This window comes from Procambarus clarkii, chromosome 87, assembly GCF_040958095.1.
Source record: "Procambarus clarkii isolate CNS0578487 chromosome 87, FALCON_Pclarkii_2.0, whole genome shotgun sequence".
In the NCBI taxonomy this organism is placed as follows: Eukaryota; Metazoa; Arthropoda; class Malacostraca; order Decapoda; family Cambaridae; genus Procambarus; species Procambarus clarkii.
The window spans coordinates 241275-262308 of record NC_091236.1 but is presented as its reverse complement, the minus strand read 5'-3'; the positions used below and the strand labels follow the sequence as shown (position 1 = coordinate 262308).

Sequence of the window (21034 nt, the reverse complement as noted above, 5' to 3'; positions counted from 1 at the left end):
CAGAGTTTATATTTTCCATTTACATATATAATTAAATTGCCTCTCTTTTTATTCAAAAAGACGAAACCGCATTTGTTAAATATTGTGTGCATTGCGTGACCAGAATGCTAAGATTAAGCTCAATATGTTAAAGATTCCTGGCGTTTGTCGAAAATGTGTCCATTGTGTTGATGATTAAATAATGGATACCACTGACCACTCACTCGATGTACGCTCTATGACATGTCGATGACAGTTGAAACGTGCAGCTGGTGGTGGAGGCAGTGAGGAGCCGGCCAGCACTCTTCATCCCACTACTGGAGAAGCAACATCCTACCCCTTCTTCATCAGCCACTGCTGGAAGAGCAGCATCCTACCCTTCTTCGTCAGTCACTGCTGGACGAGTAACGTCCTACCCCTTCTTCATCAGCCACTGCTGGAGGAGCTAGTCTCTGCCTCTGTCGTCAACCACAGCACGTAATACGAAACCGTTACATCCGGCAGTCACAACGCTCTCAACAAGCCCAGTATTCAATATTAAGGTAACATTACAATAGTTACGATGACCTCTGGTGTCACATGCAGGCATTTCAGATGAGTTTTGTTGGCAGTTTTTTCTGCATTATGTGACTTTTGCACATATTCTTAAAAAGGAACTCCTTCATTAACATAATCAGACACAGGTATGTCCTGTTAATGAAGAACAGCGCCTAGTAGCCACGTGCAAGGGGTCTTTGTGACAATATTGTCACTGGTATACAACACGCAGAACGCTGCTATTGTAATGGTCTGTGGCGATATGGTCTACACGAAGTATTGTAGGGTTCGTTGGTTTGTTGGGCACAAACCAGGAGTTGTGTAAAACCCTGGTTTGTGCCTCGGAGAGGCTGCGGGATCCAGTAAGTTCAGTAGAACTTCGGTTTCATCTCTTACCCTGTCGTAGCTCAGTCGATTAAGGCAGTGTCTGGGATGCTCCCGGACGCAGGTTCGAATCCTCGTCACGGCCCATGTGGATTTGTTCATTTGATGCATCACGTTAGTGTGATTTCTGTGTGTAAGAAGTATTTCTTTTTCATACATGTTCTCTTGGAACACGCATTAGATATTCTCGCAGGTGGCATCTGGCACCTCTCCACTGAGCTCATAAAATGCCGCCGTTCACTGTTAAAGTCAGTGAACGGCGGTGCAGTGACTGACGACCCATCAAATATTTTCACGTTTTTTAAAAGTCTCTCTCTCTCTCATTTGCATTACATTGAAAATGACGTTTTATCAACGGTTATTGTTAATTAACAGAAACGTTTATAAGACAGGTTAAAACGTTTTCATAAAATATTTTACTGGCATTATTATAAAATGTTTTGAATGTTTTTAAAACATTTGTTGAAATTATATATTCAACTAGCAATATCCGCCACGCGTTGCTGTGGCTCAGTCTGGGTCAGTGGGAAAGAAAGAAAAGGGAAAGCGCACGTTTCTAATATGTTTAATTTTACAATGCTTGTAGGTATTATTATAGACTGTGGGTTGGTTGGTGTTGTCGTCGTCGATCCTTCTCTATGGACAACCCAACCCACAACTCGGCAGAGTGCTTATACTAGGAGATCACCCTTGGCGCTTCTGGCCCTTGGAGAGGGGCTCAACGTCACACGTTTAGGGGATGCGGCTCCAACACTTAGCCTCGTTGTCACGTGCACAAACCCACTCGAGCCGCTGTGACTCCCCACTCTCTCCTTATGAGATATGATCTCCTCAATCCCCTATGACTTACTAGTATTACCTCTTACCCTGTCCACAGCAGTGGTTCTTGGTTCTTTCTCTCTCTCTCCTTCTTTACTACCTCCTGGGAAGCCTCACTAGGACAAGGGCAAACACCAGCAAATTGTGACACATTTACTGAACAAAGCACATACACGATACATCCACACATATAATAATAATGAATCCTATACTCTATAATATCACAATCAGGTTGCACTCCAACACCATCAGAACTCTATTATCAGCTTATCAAGTGGTATCCTATCTCCTGGTTACCACCTGATACTATTAACCTCCTCAAGTTGGTCAAGTCTACATACACTGTTGCCCCATCAGCAAGATAATATATATATAGAAAATCAGCATTTGAATGCAATCACATATATCAGTATAAATGTTCATTGATACACAACAATGATTAATCGATCACTGTCAGTCCTCGAGCACATACATCTGTAGGTAATCAAGCCTACGACTGCAACTCTAAGCTTCAGAATAAATCACTCCTTGACATAAGAATGCAAACAGTCACTCACCTCTCACTGCGTCTTGCACGCTACTGACAACCAAACACTATCAACTCCCTATAAGTAATCCACCAGAACTTCCCCTTCCACCTCTGGAAGTTCACAACCCTAATATCCTTAGGTTCTTCCGGGCTTCACTACCAGGATCCTCTGCAGCTCCTCCAGGCTGCTATCATGAAGTTTCCTTGTGCAACTACGGTGCTTCACCCTTCTGTTAGGTTCTTCCACAGCTCTCTTGGCTGCTACACCACCTCTACAGAAGCACGTGACACTCCTCTTCACTGCTGCTTCTCCTCACAGCTCGAGGTCCTCTGCTCCACTACCTTGGAGTCTCATCAGCTACATCATCTGCTGGCTTCGAAGTTCTCAGCAACTTCTTCCCCAAAGAACAAACCTGCAACCCATCGACACTCCAATAAAATGTTCCCCTTTAACACATAAACAAAAATAACCACACAATATGCTTGCCTCAAACCTCTATCTGTCCTCTACATACAGTGAGAGTGGACTCCCCCGTTTTGGGCGGGTCCATACTCCACCTCGCCTGGCGGCGGTCCTCACTCGCTGGGAGGGTCTTCCTCCATCCGGAGCCAGGCTCCCTCAGTCGTCCGCCAGCGCTCAGAGGGGACGGACGTCGCTCCGTGTTTTTCCCTCTTCACTCTCCTATTTCAGGCTTTCTGCCTTATTAAAATATGTCTAACTTATAAATAAACATCGCTACTGTCGCTGGGCACACGACCAACTACAAGCAATCACTATGAACTGGCGTTTATCGTGCTTACCACAGATTAATTGGTCGAGGGCGCTTTCCCTCTGACGGCGTCTGGTCAGGGCGCTCCACACAGCCCACAATAATGCTTCTGGGCGATTTAATATCTGCTCGTCGACCAGGACTTGAGACCACAACGTTCCCAGCTCGATTCCACAGCTGGTACGTCCGCACACTTCTCTTCTCTTCGAGATATATCACTAGGGGTTCCCTTCTGGCGGGAGCTCAAACGGAGCGCGGCTTCCCCCTGCGATGTCTGGCACTCAAGTGAGGTCAAGGTCCTCCAGAAACGAGCCTCACGCCTCCAGCAAAATGTCCACATCTCCTAGCCAGTCATTTATCTGTTTTCTTCTTCATTGCCCATAATCTCAAACTGTTACACATATCCAAGCAACTATTTTACATATGCGTTATCACCTCAATACTTGCTAGACCTTCTAGTTAGGTCAGGCTTGCTGAATAACTCTCAAGGAGGGAGACTCGTTTCTCCTGTAGGCTGAGATCATAACACTCCCCTCCCCTTATTTTTGAGAGTTATTCCAGTGGCAAAGCTCGGGATAATACATCCGCCACCACACTGTTTCTTTCTTCACCCCATATACTCTCTTAGGAGTCTACAATTAATTCGTGGCACCTTGCAACATCTGGCACACCACGTGCCAGAAACATGATCTTCTCACAAACGATTTGACCTCTCTGACACCTCAAAGCTAGGCTGTCCTCCTTGGACGCCTGCACTCCATCGTTCCACTCTACTTATTGTCTCCACCCTCCGTTTCCTCGTCTTCTTCTCTTCTCGTCCAGAGTCAGACATCTACTGTCTGTACCTCCTCTGTCGTCTTCACACTTCCATCTACTGCCATTATACTTCCGTCTCCTGTCATCATACTTCACTCCCTCGTCTTCACCAACTATCCTCCCTTTCGTCTCCTCATTTGTCCAAGACATCGTCTTGTTTGACCTCCATCGAGTCCCCGGCTTTCTTCTATTCCTCCATGCTTGCATCATCATCCTCTTCCCACACTTCTCACCTCTATACCACTCCATTTCTTCTCCTTCAACTCTTCTTCGTTCCCTAAAAGTTTCTTCAAGCACTGTACTACACTCAACAGCACTCGACCGTGCATGTCGCTCTACCTCTCCCAGAGTGCTCGTAAGCATCTCTCCACACATACTGTCTCTTCTCCTCTCATTTTCTCGGCTATTACTCTTCTTCATTATTTCTCCTCCACGTTGTCTGTGAAACATGCCAACTCCTGACATCTCAAACTACTTAACTCTACTACCCAAATGCCTCTGTGCTCGTGGACAACTTGACGCTCTACTCCCGTCCTCAGTATGTCCACATCTTTCCTCATTCCTACTCAGCACAGTTGCATTCACCTTCCAACTCTTAATTTCAGCAGTCTGGGCTCTCTTCAGGTCAACTCTCTCCACAGTATTCTTCTTCGGCTGGGCCATCTTCACTCTTGACCTCACCGAGACTTCATTTTTCTGGGCTGGACCTTCATCAAACAGCCATGCTATATCTACATCAATATCTTCTACCGGTTTAATTGACACTGTCTCATCTCCTCCAGCGTCTTCCTTGTCGGCCACCTCTGCCTTCATCACTACCGAGACAGGGTTTTCAATGGCTTGGCGGTCTCCTGACTCATCTCCTTGGATGTCAGTCAGGTTCACACTCTCAGGTGTCCCACACGTGCCGTGGCCTTCTGGGCACTCCTCTGGCACAGTCTCCGCTATGACTCTTGGCAACACCTTTGTCCCGCACAAGTCATTCCCCAGGATCACTTGGACTCCTGGAATAGGTATGTCGGGGCACACTCCCAACATCACCTCTGCCGACACATATTCCGACCTTAGCTGGACAGTACAAACGGGCATGTCACTTTCAGACAACAACCCATATACCCTCATCTTACTCCTGCCAGCTAACCGTCGATCATTCCCAATCAGGCTTCTCGTAATCAAGCTCTGATTAGATCCGGTATCTCTTAAGATACCAACTTCTACCTCAGGTTGGCCTCCTATACTGATCCAACCTTTGCTCATGAACGGCCTATACCTCTCGTTCACTAAGTTCGCTCTCTGTGGTTTGTCTTGGAACACATTAGTATATTTACCTCGGGGGTCACACATGGCCAGGGTCACAACTCTCTTGCCCTGCCGACAATCTCGCATCACGTGACCCAATCCGTTACAATTGTAACATCTCATCTGGGAAAAGTCTCTTCTATATGTACCAGAGTAGCTCTGACTCTGTCCACTCGCATGAGAATTCCTCGGGCCAGGTACACTACTTGCACTCTGTGGGGTTTTGCTGGACTCTCGATTTCCAGGATAACGATTAGTTTCTCGTTTAGCTCCTCCATCTTCACTTTCAGACGAAGTGCGCGACCTACTCTTCTGAGTTTTAGGGTACTTACTTTTATCTGCCCATTTATCAAAATTTTTCTCACCCCAGACTCTTCTGGGTCTTTCATAATTTCTTCCTCCCCAGACTCCATTGGATCTGCCATTGCTGCGTCTCGCCTCGCTTCTCACTCTGTTCTCCCTCAAGCTCTTATATGCTTCAGTAATCATATCCGCCCTATCTGCGGCGTCTTTCACCTCCATTATCCCTGCTTCTTGGATCTTGAACTTTGTTTCGGGATGCATCATCTCCAAGAACTTCTCCATGACCATCAGTTGCTTCAGGTCAGCGTAAGATCCAACTCCAGCAGCCTCAATCCACTTCTGGAATCGTCTTTCCAGATCTCTTGCTGTCTCAGCAAACGTACATGCTCCAACTTTGATCATCTCTCTGAAGCGCTTCCTATAAGCTTCTGGGGTTAACTGAAACGAGCGCAATATGCTGCTCTTTACTGTGGCGTAATCCTGGCACTCTTCCAGTGACAATTGGGTGTATGCCTCCCTGGCTGCACCGGTCAATCTTAACTGGACCAGCTGGGCCCATTCCTCCTGTGGCCACTCCTTGATACTGGCTACTTTCTCAAAGTGCTCGAAAAAGCTCTCTGCCTCTTCGGGAACAAACAAGGGAATGTCCTTCTCCCTAACCCTAACATCTGGTGGGTGTGATACCTGGGTGGTGCTCTCTGGCAACCCATGTTCAATCCTTTGCTCAGCCAAGGTTCTATTCGCTTCTATCTGCATTTGTTTTGTTCTCTCTTTTTCTTTTTCGACCTGGGCTTTTTCTTTTTCGACCTGGGCTTTTTCTTTTTCTTGTTCCAACTCCAGTTCTCTTACTCTGGTTTTCTCTTTTTCTACTTCCAGCCTGGTTTTCTCTTTTTCCTTCTCGGCTTCATTTTTCATCTGGAGTTCTAATTTCATCTTTTCCAGCTGGAACTGTCTCTCCTTGTCCTCACGCTGCATCTGGAGCTCTAACTGGAATCTCTCCAAGCTCCTATTCCGGCTACTCCTACTACTGCGGCTACTCTTGCTGCTCCTACTCGATCCCTGGGATCTCACGTCATCCTGCCCATCATCCTCCTTTCTACTTTCAGCTCCTTCCTGGGCTCCTTGTTCTGCCGCTTCACTTCTGGCTCTCAACTGCCTCAGGATCTCATCCTTCATCCCAGCTACTTTAGATGCTTTCAACCTGATGCCACATTTTTCTGCTATTTGTTTCAATTGATCCCTCGTGCAACCTTCCAAGTCCTCGGGCTTGCCTGACTCCACAAACGTTTGCACCTTATCCATCTTTGTCCTGTGAGTCTTCCCAAGAGAGAGAATATACACCTGCGGTCACACAGTTTATTTCAGCAGGGGTGTACAAATCCACTCTTGGACAGGGTGTGGGTGTGTCAGTTCACTCTCCCGGACACAGGCCCCCAATTTTATTATAGACTGTGGGTTGGTTGGTGTTGTCGTCGTCGATCCTTCTCTATGGACAACCCAACCCACAACTCGGCAGAGTGCTTATACTAGGAGATCACCCTTGGCGCTTCTGGCCCTTGGAGAGGGGCTCAACGTCACACGTTTAGGGGATGCGGCTCCAACACTTAGCCTCGTTGTCACGTGCACACACCCACTCGAGCCGCTGTGACTCCCCACTCTCTCCTTATGAGATATGATCTCCTCAATCCCCTATGACTTACTAGTATTACCTCTTACCCTGTCCACAGCAGTGGTTCTTGGTTCTTTCTCTCTCTCTCCTTCTTTACTACCTCCTGGGAAGCCTCACTAGGACAAGGGCAAACACCAGCAAATTGTGACACATTTACTGAACAAAGCACATACACGATACATCCACACATATAATAATAATGAATCCTATACTCTATAATATCACAATCAGGTTGCACTCCAACACCATCAGAACTCTATTATCAGCTTATCAAGTGGTATCCTATCTCCTGGTTACCACCTGATACTATTAACCTCCTCAAGTTGGTCAAGTCTACATACACTGTTGCCCCATCAGCAAGATAATATATATATAGAAAATCAGCATTTGAATGCAATCACATATATCAGTATAAATGTTCATTGATACACAACAATGATTAATCGATCACTGTCAGTCCTCGAGCACATACATCTGTAGGTAATCAAGCCTACGACTGCAACTCTAAGCTTCAGAATAAATCACTCCTTGACATAAGAATGCAAACAGTCACTCACCTCTCACTGCGTCTTGCACGCTACTGACAACCAAACACTATCAACTCCCTATAAGTAATCCACCAGAACTTCCCCTTCCACCTCTGGAAGTTCACAACCCTAATATCCTTAGGTTCTTCCGGGCTTCACTACCAGGATCCTCTGCAGCTCCTCCAGGCTGCTATCATGAAGTTTCCTTGTGCAACTACGGTGCTTCACCCTTCTGTTAGGTTCTTCCACAGCTCTCTTGGCTGCTACACCACCTCTACAGAAGCACGTGACACTCCTCTTCACTGCTGCTTCTCCTCACAGCTCGAGGTCCTCTGCTCCACTACCTTGGAGTCTCATCAGCTACATCATCTGCTGGCTTCGAAGTTCTCAGCAACTTCTTCCCCAAAGAACAAACCTGCAACCCATCGACACTCCAATAAAATGTTCCCCTTTAACACATAAACAAAAATAACCACACAATATGCTTGCCTCAAACCTCTATCTGTCCTCTACATACAGTGAGAGTGGACTCCCCCGTTTTGGGCGGGTCCATACTCCACCTCGCCTGGCGGTGGTCCTCACTCGCTGGGAGGGTCTTCCTCCATCCGGAGCCAGGCTCCCTCAGTCGTCCGCCAGCGCTCAGAGGGGACGGACGTCGCTCCGTGTTCCTCCCTCTTCACTCTCCTATTTCAGGCTTTCTGCCTTATTAAAATATGTCTAACTTATAAATAAACATCGCTACTGTCGCTGGGCACACGACCAACTACAAGCAATCACTATGAACTGGCGTTTATCGTGCTTACCACAGATTAATTGGTCGAGGGCGCTTTCCCTCTGACGGCGTCTGGTCAGGGCGCTCCACACAGCCCACAATAATGCTTCTGGGCGATTTAATATCTGCTCGTCGACCAGGACTTGAGACCACAACGTTCCCAGCTCGATTCCACAGCTGGTACGTCCGCACACTTCTCTTCTCTTCGAGATATATCACTAGGGGTTCCCTTCTGGCGGGAGCTCAAACGGAGCGCGGCTTCCCCCTGCGATGTCTGGCACTCAAGTGAGGTCAAGGTCCTCCAGAAACGAGCCTCACGCCTCCAGCAAAATGTCCACATCTCCTAGCCAGTCATTTATCTGTTTTCTTCTTCATTGCCCATAATCTCAAACTGTTACACATATCCAAGCAACTATTTTACATATGCGTTATCACCTCAATACTTGCTAGACCTTCTAGTTAGGTCAGGCTTGCTGAATAACTCTCAAGGAGGGAGACTCGTTTCTCCTGTAGGCTGAGATCATAACACTATACAATATTTTCTGTTGTTCCATTGTCTGTGGAGATATAGAGACAGTCTGGTTTGCCGACTCTAGAACACGCAAAATATACTTGTCCATGTGAGAAGCAATCCGTGTCTATATATATACTGCACAATTTTAAAGATTGGCCCTGAGCTTTGTTGATAGTTATTGCAAACGCCAATCGAATTGGAAATTACAATCTCTTAAACTGAAATGGCATATCTGTTGGAATCACAGGAATGCGAGGAATAAGGACATCTTCACCTTTGAAAGGTCCTGTCAAGATTGTTGCTTCTACGACGTCGCTGATTAATTTGTTTACTGCAAGTCGCATGGCATTGCGAAGTTTTGGCTGGTTGATATTTCGCAACATGATAATTGGCACGCTGATTTTCAATTGCCGCACGTGTGATGGTATCCCTGGCAGATCGAGTGAATTCAAAAATTCTGTTGGATAATTAACCGCTTCATCTGCTTCTTTAATGTGTCTACGGACTTGTATGTAACTGCTTCGCTTTGAATGTTAGACTGAATAACATTGTTAGGTTCGTGTGTCAGATGCTTTGGATATGTTGCACGTAGGAGTTTCAAGGAATTGCATGTTCAGTGGCAATTTCAAATCCGAGGTAGCAGTTCTTCCACTTTGTAGAAATGTCGCAGCTATTCCGGACGATGCAAGAGCTAAGGCTATGTCATTTTGGGCATAGCCTTAATCATTCAATCTAATTAGAAAGTTTTACCAGTTCTTCCTGGCGAACCTAAGAAAATTTCTCAAGCCCGTAATTGACAGTTTGAATTATTTGACTGTAAATGCCTTTTCGCTTAAGCGTTAGATTAGGGATATTTGATTGCACATATCACAACAGATCACCCGTGTTCTAACTTTGTTCACGACGCAGTTGTACATCGAACGAAGCAGCAGCAGATCGATTCGGTGATGGCATTTCCAATTGATTGAGAACTTTGTTCGCGATTTCTAAGCACAAATCTTCAATCATTATCAACGCTTCGTTGTAGATTTCTGATGTGAAATCCATGTTCATATTTGAATTTTCCTTGCATATTCGACGTACAATATCTTCAGCCATGTGCGATTTATATTTCTCCCATAACTCTGTTGGAGATGAAGGAGACCAGGCGGTCAGTATGACTGCAAACAACGCACGATTTTGATTTGGATGTGACATGTTAGACGCGTCATTGATGCATACATCCTAGTGTCGGTCGTTCTCCAATTAATTCAGAGGTTGACATGCACTACGAAAAGTGGCATGTGCAACACCGTTGACAAATCTTAATTGCTGGAAGACGTTGATCCAGGCACATTTACCAACAGCATGCGAAGAAAAATCATTCATCTTGACTGGGATGCATGGTGGATGTCTGCCTATCGTAGTTTATTTGAATATACCAGGTTGTCCGTCGACTCGCTCTTCTCGTTTGCGTCGTTCAAATGATTTTCTAGTGGCATTCCACGTGTAATATGTACGCACTTCCGAATACAGCATTGTTTTTGCAAATGCGTCTTTTTGACATAACGTGAAGAAAGCAGTAACCGTTGTAGCCGGTGGATTCATAGCTGTATGTTGCACATTTGCAGCTGTGAAAGAATCGTATTTTCCATTTTCTTTTTTTCAGAGCAAAACCAAAAAATACTAACAAAATATTTAAATTCAAACGTAGATCAATCGACACAGCTCAATTTCACCACCAATTGCACTAAAAAATAGGAACAGTTAAAAAAATGAAATGAAAAACAAAGAAAAAAGAAACAAATAACCTATTCTCACGAAATGAACACTATGGTAAACAACGCAGCTCAATTCCAAGGAAATGTCACACAAAATAATTAAATCAATATGAAAATAATTCAAAGTCTATAAAAAATCAATTTATCAGTGCAATCGGAAACATTGAAATGAAATCGTAACGTATTTGAAATAGCGTGTGTTGCTCTTACATGCAACACATGACATTGTTTTTCCAAAAAAAGCATGTGGCAAAAAGTTGTGACAAAATTTCAAAGCAATTGAGGAAGAACTTTCGGAGATTGCAGCGTAAGAGCAACAGCTCTTACGTCCCGCAGATGGCGCCGATTTAAAAAAAAAACATGTTTTTTCCTGTCACAGGTGAGGCAGGTAAATAACAGGTATTTAAAAACATTTGTCTATTTGAATGCAACGTTGTGTCAAAATTTCAAAGCAATAGGTAAAGAGGTTTCGAAGATTTCCCTCACATGAAAAACACATGAAAAACACAGTTTTTCAAAAAAAGCATTGTTTTTCCCGTCACAGACGTTACATCTATATATAATGTATATAAAAACCTGCTCAGATGTGAATGAAACGTTATGTGACATTTTCAAAGAAATCGGTGAGGAACTTTCGGAGATTAGCGATTTTGAACAAACGAACCTTTCCATCTTTATTTATAGATTATATTCTCAATATATCATGTTGTTCATATCATCATTATATTCTCAATATATTCGGAATATATCATGTTATTCAATATATTTATATCAAGTAGCAACATATATTTCAAGTAAAATGGGCAATATAATTAACACTAATATTTTTTAAATGTTTATATAAATAAATTATAATATATTAACTATATACAGGGTGCAGAATGAAACAATTCTTAATTTTGTTTATTGAGCTGAAGTGCATTTACAACATGGAAAATTATTTATTGGTTAGTTACAATATAAAACATGAGCATTTATATCTAAATTTAAAAGAAAAGTTTATTTAAATCTACAAATCAATAAAGAGGAAAATAAAACAATATGTGTATCGCAGAGAGTATGGGAAAAGAGAAACGAGGTGAGAAAAGAAACAAGAGAGAGAGAGGGGAGGAAAGAAAGAAGAGAGGAAATGAAAGGAAGAAAATAAAGAAGAGAGTCATATGATTGAATAAACGAGAGAAAGGGGAGGAGAGAAGACAAAAATGAGAGACATATAACAGAGAAGAGAGAAAAGATAAAACAAAAAAGAGAGACAGATAAGACAGAACAGAGAAGAGAAAAAGACAGAAGAAAGAGAAGAGAGAAAAGGAGTGAGTAGAGGTAGATAGAAACGTAGAAGAGAAAGGAAAGCAACGGAAAGAGATAAAAAGATGGGAGAGGATAGAGATAAAGAAATGGGAGATAGAAGATAGAGAAGTTATTCGAGATAGACGAAAGAGAAGAGAGAGAGAGAGAGAGAGAGAGAGAGAGAGATGATAGAAAAGAGAAGATAGACAAGAGATATAAAAGGGAAGGAGAAGAAAGAAAGACATGAGGAAAAGTTAGTGAATATAGAAGAGAGAAAGAAAAGAGAGACGAAAACAGAGAAGAGGAGAAAAATAGAGTGAAGAAAAAAGAGAAGAGGAGAAAAGTAAGTAAGTAATTATCAAAAGAAGGCACCAAACCGGGAAGGCTATGTAGCACCATCAAATGTGTGGAATAATCTGACGGCGCTAAATATCACCAAGGATGTCAATACGAGAACAGAAACGCATGAGGCGAACGATATCAAAAGTATCCGATTCACCAAGAATTTTATCGAGTGGAAGAGGAAAAAAAAAGAGAAGATAGAGGAGAAGAGGAGAAAAAAAGGAAGAAGAGGAGAAAGAAAAAGAAACTGGAAGAGATAGATGAAAGAAGCTAAAGAAGAGAGAGTAGATAATTGATCAGAGGAAAGAGAAGAGAGTAGAAAGAGAAGAAAAAGGGAGAGAAGAAAGTGGTGAGAAAAGAGGACAGACAAGAGAGAGAAGAGAAGAGTAGAGAGAAAAAATTAAGGAAAATTTGTTAGTGATATTTTTATTATTTATTTTCATTATTATTATTTATTTTCATTATTATTATTTATTTTCATTATTATTTATTTTCATTATTATTATTTATTTTCATTATTATTTATTTTCATTATTATTATTTATTTTCATTATTATTTATTTTCATTATTATTTATTTGTTCAATAAATTCAATATATTTTTATTTACTATTAAATTATTTCTTTTGAGAGAGGACTGTATAGATTAGATTTATCCCACAGATAAAACTCCTCTACCAACTTGGGGTTTTTATAAGTTCAACTACACAAGAATTAACCTTTGAGTGGCTAAGATTGATTATATTAATTCTAGTAATTCATTAATAACCACAAGTAGATTTTAATAATGATATTTAAATACACTGCAGCTTATCTGTGATAGTAGTAGAAGTTTGTCTTTCAGCCAAGGCAAACTAGTTCCGATCACGTTTCCTATGGCTTCCCTAGTGAGTAGGGTGGAACAGGACACAGTCATGTGGTCTAGTGTGTCTAGGCGACAAGCAACATTTATAACCTCCACACGTCTCAGTTCACCTGCCAACGAATTACATCATAAAATCTACTACATATAATATATTCTAATTATATAGATTAATTGTTTAAATGACATTACCATGAAGGGTGATGTTAAATTTGTTCACCCTATGGTGTTATAGAGTATGCATCATAACTGAAATAGTGTGCACTTAAATGAAGAGCTCTACCACTATGAACTGAACGGAAACATTAACTTCCCAGGAAGTGATGGTGTTAAGCCCAGCTGCACAACTTCACAAGAGTAACTTGTGTGAAACAATACTCGTGATGACAGTCGAGACGTCACTTCATTCCCATTTTCAAGATGACTAGTCCCCTCCTTCCTGGCTAATTTGTTCCCTCCCTTAATTTGATTTAATTCCTCATAATTTATTTTTATTTAGAGTATTTATTTTTTATTACAATCAGTCCCCACACTGGTGCTTTTAAAGCTAATTAAGTAATAAGTTTTTGCTTTGAGAAAATTGTGATGCAGTAATAATAATTACTCTTTTTCAAGACCTAATTTGTCACATACACCATCCCTTCAGGACTAATATAATTTTCTTTATGCTTTAATTAATACAACAACAGCAGTAATATTATTTCTGCATGTTGCATTAAGGAATTTATGGGTGATGTGAGACGTTTTCCCAGAAAAGAACGAGGAGAGAGAGGAAAAAGAGAAGTGATAAAGAAATTATGGATAAGAGAGGAGAGAGAACAGAGGTTTGAGAGAAGGGAGACAAGAGAGAGAGGAGAGAGATAAGAGTGTGAGAACAGCGTGAGAAAGAGAAATAAGAGTGTGAGAACAGCGTGAGAAAGATAAATAAGAGTGTGAGAACAGCATGAGAAAGAGAGATAACAGCGTGAGAAAGAGAGAGAGAGGCACAGAGAGAAAGAAATACCATAAGAGACAGGAACACAGAAACAGAAGACACATTCAGAGAGCCAAAAAAACAGATTGATTCAGAGATAAAGATATAGAAGGGAATAGACACAGAGATAGAGGCACGAGTCAACACTACTAGTTGACTCACTGTTCAACAATGTCCTGGACCAGGGCAGGGAGCTGACGTGGGGGATGTGGCCGGGAACACCCCCTGAGTAGTGGTAGCTCCAGGTTCTGATGTAGCTCCTACACTTCAATAACAATAAAAATAGATAATAATAATTTCTACTGCTTTTTATAATTGTTGTGTTAATTCCTGAATAATAAATGGTGTCAAAGTAGGTTCTTCTGGCTAAAATTTCTTTGTGATCATAATCTTCAAATTTGTTTGATGGATCATTTAACGTGAAAAACTATATAATAAGGGACATTACAATCTCAGATACTACATACTCAGACAAGAAATATATAGAAGTTCAAATCATTAATACATTTAATGCATAATTTTTTTAACAAAAGGGAAGATTATTCATTAAAATTTTTAACAATAAGAGTATTACGGGGGAAAATATTGAATAAATAGATAGTAGTAGGAATGTAGCCTGTAGCACCCAGTAAAAATACTGTTCCAAGCAATACAATACAGCAATACAATACAATACAGGAATACAATAACAAATACATTAAACTTTCTCTTACCGGTTAGAAAATGTGTCGTCATGTAGTATGGAGGTCAATGACTGCAGGCGAAGTTAAGTGAAAATACATAGGATAGCTGGTAGTACCCAGTAAAAGTACCTGTTCTCTTATATATGGGGATGAGTGACCGGCTCTTCCAAGATCTCAGAGTTAAATGAACCCTACCCAGGAGTGAATGTACTGGAGGTCAATGACAGTAGTCAAAGTTATGTGAAAATAGGCCTTAATAAGGTGAGCGTTGTTAAAAATGTTCAGGAATAATTGTCTATTATAAGGGGGAAAGGAGTTTTTTGTGGTGTGTAAACATTTAATTACATCATTATATTCTCCAAGGCCATTGTAGTAGTTGTAAATGGCATCGTCAGTAGGTATTATATAAATTTTCTTTACCAATTTTCAGGATTGATCAATCTCTTTCCCGTCCAGCAGTTGTGAAGCGGGGCAAAAAACACTTACGTCAATTACCTCCCATATAAGGGTGAGTGACCGTACCCTCCAAATTGTGTTAAATGGTCCACACCTTGGGGTTTGTGTACAATCCGTCCAAGGGCACTCTGAAATATGCCCTGACCTCTTGAGCTTATCATGAGATGATTTCGGGGCTTAGTGTCCCTTCGGCCCGGTCCTCGATCAGGCCTCCACCCCCAGGAAGCAGCCCGCAGCTGTCTAACTCCCAGGTACCTATTTACTGCTAGGTAACAGGGGCATCAGGGTGAAATACATTTTGCCCATTTGTTTCTGCCTCCACTGGGGATCGAACCCGGAACCTCTGGACTACGAATCCGAAGCGCTGTCCACCCAGCTGTCAGGTGCCCTTCCCCTACCATTTACCTGACTGTTTTTTACTATGTTAGAATGGGGAAGAAAGAGTACTCTTCTAAGGGGGGTATATATCAGAGTGTGGGGAGAGTAAGAATTCTATCATAGAATATAATTAAACGATTGCAGATCTCCTTTTCCTGACTTCACTTACTATTGGTAAATAAAAAGCACTTTTTGCTATTAATTAGTTTATCAGGAAAAGATAACAAATAACATAAAATGTTAGTAAAATTTGTTATTCCCCTTTCTCCTTCACCTTCTCTTTCTCTTTTTCCTCCTCCTCCTCTGAGTAGATTTCCGGAGCCTTTGCTCTCTCCATATGTGATGCTGGAGTCTCCCCAATGATTAGAGAATGTTTCCCTTTATTCTCTAGTCTACTTTTCTTAGCAGGTGACGACTCCTCTACCTCACTTACAGGTAGTGGTGGTTGTTTATCTGTAAGTGATAAATCCTTATCTGGGTGAGGTAGGACCCTATCTGTGTTGGGTGGGTATAATTTGGGCAGGAGAGAAAATGTATAATTTGTAGCTATGATAAAAATGTGTGATGATTAAATAAAAAATTGGGGGAATATATATTTAAATCTGTTATTAGATTAACAAATTCACAAAGTAAAATAATACTCACCTCTGCCCTTTTTGCAATAGATTTGTGACCCTTACAACAGGTGTCACCAGTTAGACTACATAACAACAATTTGTTTGGCATAGAATTCCCACGTAAAATTACAATGCAGAAAATATGGGCCATACCTAGAAACTGTGCTAAGGAAAAGAAATAACAAATAACAAATCTAAACGCAAATAATACTGAAATTTACACACAAAACTATGACAAATTACAATTAATACTCACCTGGTCCTTCAAGGACATCAGTCTTCCATGGGGGACGCTTTTCTGAGATACCGTTCATTTTGTATGTGGAGTGATGGGCTTCTTCAACGCACATCTCGTTAATCTCTGGTTTGAGTTCTTCATTTTGTACAGAAAGGTTAACGGGTTATGGTCGGTGAACACCAGCACAGACCGCACACCTCCCCCTATTTACACATCAAAATGCTTCGAAGACATGACTAAAGCTAGGGCTTCTTTCTCGACAGTACTGTCGAGAAAGTACTTTCTCGTTAATACTTCTCAAATTTCTTTGAGTAGAAGACCACTGGTCTGCGTACCTCGTTTCTTTCTTGGGCCAACATTGCTCCCACTCCCACGTCACTGGCATCTAAATACAGTATAAATCCCGCAGCGAAGTCTGGGGATATCAAAACAGGGGCCTCTGTCAATAGGCTCTTCGTGTTTTCAAACGATTCCTGGCAGGCCTCCCCCAACTTCCGTCTCTTACTCGTGGATAACAACTCCGTCAGAGGGTGGGCTATAGTGCAGAAATTCTTGCAAAACCCATGGTAGTAGCCTCTTATTCCCAGATATCAAAGTAACTCCTTTTTCGTTCTGGGTATGGGGTACTCCTTGATCGCCACCACCTTCTGATCGACCGGCCTCACCTCTCCTTGTCCTATAACAAATCCCAAGTGCTCCAAACAAGCTTGCAGAAATTTTCTTCGCCCCCAGAGTCAATGATATCTGGATATAACCCTTTAAAAGACCAACCTTCGACACATACCTGGCTTTTCCCACCTGGTCGATACAGTCACTCACGCGGGGCATGGGATGGGAATCTGACACAGTGATTTTCCTTTCAATAGTCCGTACAGAAAAGGTATGTTCCATCGCTTTTCTTCACTAACAAACAAGGCGACCTCCACTCACTGCTACTGGACTCTGCTAGGTCGTTCGCCAGAAGATATTGTACTTCTTTTCTCATTATTTCTCTCTTTTCCGGGCTGACCCGATAAACACTTTGATTAATCGGCCTTTCTCCTTTTCACTTCTACCTCATGCATCACGCTCCTGTGGCGTCGGGGCCCGTCCGTGAATAGTTACTCGTTCTCCCTCAATATGGCCATCAAGACGGCCCTCTGTTTCCCTTCCAGATGTTGCAATTTCTCCCCGATACGCCCTAAACTCTCGGTGTTGGAGAGATGAGTGCCATCAGCACGGGCCCATTTTCCTTCTTCCTCTGGCAACTCTTGGCTCAGTTTCACACACAAGACCACTCTCCTCTCTCCTGCCGGCCGCGTCGCCCCATTCCGAACGGTGGTTCCTCCTCCTTCCTGGAAGTATGGCTTTAGACGGTTTACATGAAACACCATCTTACAGGGGCGGTCCAGCTTGCTGATCTCATAGTTTACCTGGCCCATACGTCTCACAACCCTATAGGGCCCTTCAAAACGCGATTCGGTCACTCTGCCCCTCGCGGGAAGCAGCACCATCACCCAGGCTCCAACCAGAAACTCCCTCGGGACAGCCTTCGGATCATACCAAGCGGAAATCATTCTCTTGGCCTTCTTCAAATGTTCGGCTGCAAATTTATTTGCACTCCCAAGACGTTCCTTAAACTTACACACGTATTCCTCGATTGACTTTAAGGCCTCTCCCGACGTTAGCTGTTCCTTCAGCATCAATAGGGGACTAAACACCTCGTGTCCATTCACGAGTTGAAACGGCGAGAATCCAAGAGACTCCACCACGGCATCCCGTATCACAAATAACGCTGGATACACGGCCTCGTCCCATTCTGCTCCTTGTTCGGCGCAGAATACTCTCAACATGGTTTTTAAAGTCGAGTGGAACCTCTCAATCGCTCCCTGCGACTGCGCCCTGTAGAGCGAAGAGCGAATTTGGGTTATTCCCCAGCTCACAATAGTCTGTCTGAACCAGTTCGACTGGAACACGCTCCCACGATCGGACTGAATTTCTTTGGGCATCCCCATCCGAGAGAAAAATCGCTGGAGATATCCCATAATACCCTTTAACGTTAACTGTCGTACCGGAACCGCTTCCGGAAATCTTGTCGACACACACATAATCGTTAGTAGGTAGTTGTTCCCCTTCTATGTCCGGGGCAAGGGTCCCACGCCGTCTATCAGCAGACGCTCGAACGCTTGTTCAAAAGCAATGACAGAAACCAGAGGGGGCCCTTTGTATCGCAGGAACATTTTTCCCTGCCCTCTGACAAGGAAAACATGTCTTGCAATAACGCCCCACGTCGGCATCCATTCCCGGCCAACGGAAGTGCTCCCTGATTCGGATCAGTGTCTTGGTTTCCCGTAGATGACCTGCAGGGTCTACTGAATGCATCAAATCAAACACCGCACCCTTGCACCGTGACGGCAATACTACCTGTTGCTTCCCTCCTCGTTCCTCCTTATCGGCCTCCATCTGCACTGGCCTCCACTGCCTCATCAGGATCCCATCTTCCAAATAGAAACGCGTGGCAGATTCAGGTCCGGCGAGACCTCCTTCGGCCTCTCATATCAACTCGGGAAACTTCTGCTGCAGCTCGCCCAGTCTAGCGCCATTGAAATCGAGAGGACTTGCGAGAATTATCTGTATTCTACCATCCGGGTCCTCTCCACCTGATACCCGTCCTCCGGGCCCCTAGAAAAGACGATCGATACCTAGGCCATCAGGCATATCCTCCCCAGCCTGATTGGATCTATTTGCCTCGTCCTCGACACTTTGTCTTGAAGTTACCGGGCAAACAGGGAACACCATCTCAGCGGTTTCCCTCGCGTTTCCCCAGAAGTCCGCCACACGGCCTCCTTCCTGTAGTATTCCAAACACTCCTCGCCCTTAACGAGGTTTGAGAGGACACCCCCCCCCCCCTCCACAGGAGTCATTTCCTAAAATTACCTGGGCCTCCATCTTAGGTATCGAGGCACAGACCCCTACCACTAGGGTCTTGCAGCCGTAATCACAGTCTAATGTCACTTTTTGAAGGGGCATTCTCACTGGGCCACCCGCAGTGTTCACAATGGCCACCCCCCACACTGGTGTTCTCATAACCCTCAGGGAATAGGGTCTCACCTACCAGGGTAAAGTCTGCCCAGTATCACTCAACATCTTCACCAGAACGGGGTCGGTCCCCCCTATTCTCACGGTACCCGCACAAATTTATTTGTGCGGGTACCGTGTTCACGTCTGCCACAATTAAAACATCTGCTTCTTCTGGGGAACAACCCTCCACTGGTTACTCTGGCAATGTTCCCGGAAACCGCCGTCCCCTGGGTCTTAGTCATGCCCTCGGTCGCTGTTTCTCTGGCAGTATTCCCCACTCCAGATCCAGACCCGGGGTTACCCCCTTGGGTCTCCTCACCGGTTCCCCTGAATTCTTGGACCCTCGGTTCTCTCCACCTGGGAGGAAAGACCTGGGAGGATCCATTCCTGTCTTCACTCCTCCCGAGCTCTTAAAACTGCCTCCGAACCTTGGGTACACTTGTGGTTTGGGCGGTCCTTTCTTGTGAGGAGGTAGAGCCTCTTCCAGCATGTCAGCCCTGTCCGCCGCAGCCCTCAAGTCCTTGATGTCTGTCTCCTTTACCCTGACTCTCAGCTCAGGAGAGAGCACGGACATGAACCTCTCCATCACCATGAGCTGCTTGATCTCCTCGGCCGTCTCAGCTCCCTCGGCCTTCAGCCACCTCAAGTACCCCCGTTTCATCTCTCTAGCTGTCTCAGAGTACGACTTCCCCGCCGCTCGGGTGCACTCCCGGAACCTCTTCCTGTACAGTTCCGGTGTCAATTTGAAAGAATGCAGCACGGCATTCTTCACGGCCTCATAACTTGTACATTCGTCGAGGTCCAGCATGTTATATACCTCCTGTGCTTCGCCAGTCAGTCTAATCTGGACCAATTCTGCCGAATCCACTTCCGGCCTTTCTTCAAGGTCGCGACCCTTTCAAAATGGTCGAAAAACCCCTCAGCCTCATGAGGTACGAAAACTGGCAGGTCTCGTTCCTTCACCCGTTGGGCATCCTGCTGCCTGGGTGGCGGTGGTGGGGTCACCCCGAGCTCTGCCCGCCTCAGCTCGACCTCCTTGTTGGCCTCTATCTCCTGCCGACGTAACTGGATCTGGGCGTCACGCTCTTCCCGTCGTAATTGTGCTTCCAGCTCTTCCCGTCGCAGCCGTGCTTCTCTCTCACGCTCTTCTCTTTGCAGCTGGTCGTCTCGTTCACGCTGTTCCCTTTGCAGCTGCCACTCACGCTCTTCCCTTTGCAGCTGGACGTCTCGTTCACGCTCTTCCCTTTGCAGCTGCCACTCACGCTCTTCCCTTTGCAGCTGGACGTCTCGTTCACGCTCTTCCCTTTGCAGCTGGACGTCTCGTTCATGCTTTTCCTTCCTCAGCTGTGCCTCCAATTGCATCTTCATCATATCCAATTTCACACTTCTCCTGCTTCCCCTGGACCCCCCTGCTGCTTCCTCCGTCGCTCCGGTCCCCACCAACACCGGCAGGTGCTTGGG

At 44.1% G+C, this 21034-nt stretch overlaps 1 protein-coding gene across 1 annotated transcript in view; it reads left to right on the top strand.

Moving 5' to 3' along the window:
- The first annotated feature begins 279 nt into the window (after positions 1-279).
- LOC123753771 (uncharacterized) overlaps positions 280-21034 on the top strand; it is a 230397-nt gene continuing 209642 nt past the window's right edge. Inside the window, exon 1 of the mRNA XM_069317199.1 lies at positions 280-521. The gene's annotated coding sequence lies outside the window, so the exon portion shown is untranslated. The remainder of the gene's footprint in view (positions 522-21034) is intronic.